The 1,930-nt window shown below is 38.7% G+C and overlaps 1 pseudogene; it reads left to right on the forward strand.

The window, feature by feature from the left end:
* Positions 1 to 981: 981 nt before the first annotated feature.
* LOC145248447 (U2 spliceosomal RNA) lies at positions 982 to 1,204 on the forward strand (annotated as a pseudogene).
* The last annotated feature ends 726 nt before the right edge of the window (positions 1,205 to 1,930 follow it).

Below are 1,930 nucleotides of genomic sequence, written 5' to 3' on the forward strand. Positions count from 1 at the left end.
TTTGGTAAACTGAATTACTAAAGTGGGCGGTTCATCAAGAATTTGTTTATGTTGGACTTGAAAACAACCAAGTTGTAGTCAATTGGGAAGCAGACAAATAGAAGAGAGTTCCACAGGCGTGTAATTCTAAGAAAGAAGCTTTGTTCATGGAATCTACGTTTTCATTTAGGCACAGATAAAGAGTGGGGAAAGTTATTGATAGTGATTTCAGCTAGACGTGTGTTTTTCGTGAGAGATTGGCGAGGGGGGACGAGAGATTGGAGCTCAGACGAGCACTTGCCATGCAAATAACGATAAAACAAAGACAGGCTGGCAATGTCTCTTCTGTGGGAAAGAGGTTGCAGGGAAGAGAAAAGGGCATACCTCTCTAAGCTACGAAGTCGATTTTGAACTTTGTAAAGGCAGAATAAGCTGCTTCTAGCAGCTCCTTCCCAGATGTGGCAACAGTACTCCATCGTTGGCCGTACCTGGCTTTTATATAGATGGAGAATTGTATCAGAAGTTAGATATATACTGGAGCGGTAGAAGGATCCCACATTTTTTCCAGCGACCTTGGAAGCAGATTGGATGTACGGGTTCCATTTCAGTTCAGGAGCTTGTCAAAATGTGGAGCCTCCCAAAGACGAACCCCATCCATTTCAATTGATGCCATATGGGGATCAGAGTGTTGGTGATCTAAAGCGTGGTTTTCCTTGCAGGTATAAGTCGGTCGGTCTGTCCATAACATTTTTGTGATTGGCCTTTTTGGTTAAGATGATCAAAGTGTAGTATCTGTTCCGGCAGATACTGCAAGCAAAGACCATATGTGGAGGAAACCCCACATATAAGACCTTGGTCAATGTAGGGACAACCCTTCATACCAATTTTCACTATCCAGCTCCCCTACTCCCCGAGGAGTTGGTGCCCATTTCCCCTTCACTCCTCAGATTAAAAATCGACGTTTGCCTAATTTGCTCGAGGGGGGGGGGGCAAATTAAATACAGCTTTTCTCGGCCTTTTGGTCAAGATCAAAGTGTAGTATCTGTTCTTCAGATGCTGCACTTCATTTTCTTGTTCTCTTTCGGTGGAGTAGAAATCCTTCACGACTGAGACAATTTTTATTTTTGTACCTTTTCTCCACGTTAAATAACGACCCTGGTGTCTAACTCTGTCCCGTGGGGAGGCATAGTAAATAGGTACTACCGCCTTTTTTTTAACACCTGCCTCCGCCCGGTCGGTGTTTGGATTTATTTTACTAAAAACACACAGGAACGCCAGATTGTTTTTTTTTTGGGGGGGGGGATCTGTGATTTTTTCCTGTTCGTTTCTCCCCCCCCCTGCTCAATATCCTTACTACACCACCTCTACACACCCGGGCAACGGCAAGTACACCCGCTAGAATATAGTAATCAATAGAGGATTGATTCTATAATAATACATACGCAATCTGCATAAATTAAAATATCATGTTTAAGTATATTGAACGACGAATTAATTATGACTAACCGAATATGCGCATTCGCATATGTATGTTCGTCATACCAATCTCGACATAGGAAATTTGGTGAGGGACTCTAGATTAAAAATTAAATAAGAATACCTAAGTCGACTTGAATGTTTGTTTATAAGGTGATCACGTGTTCACTTATAGAAATTATTTCATCATGCAACTAAATGTAACTGTACAGAAAACCCGTTCGCTCGAAGAAAGATGATTATTTATTGCTCTGCCCGAAATATGTCTGCAAATGTGTAGGAAAAACATGTTTATGTATATAAATTTATATTTATATATATATATATATATGTATATATATGTATATATGTATATATATATATGTGTATATATATGTATATATATGTATATATAAATGTATATATATGTATATATATGTATATATGTATATATATATATATGTATATATATGTATATATGTGCGTATATATATGT

The sequence above is a fragment of the Euprymna scolopes genome, chromosome 26, assembly GCF_053919585.1.
Source record: "Euprymna scolopes isolate OS-2025 chromosome 26, ASM5391958v1, whole genome shotgun sequence".
NCBI lineage: Eukaryota > Metazoa > Mollusca > Cephalopoda > Sepiida > Sepiolidae > Euprymna > Euprymna scolopes.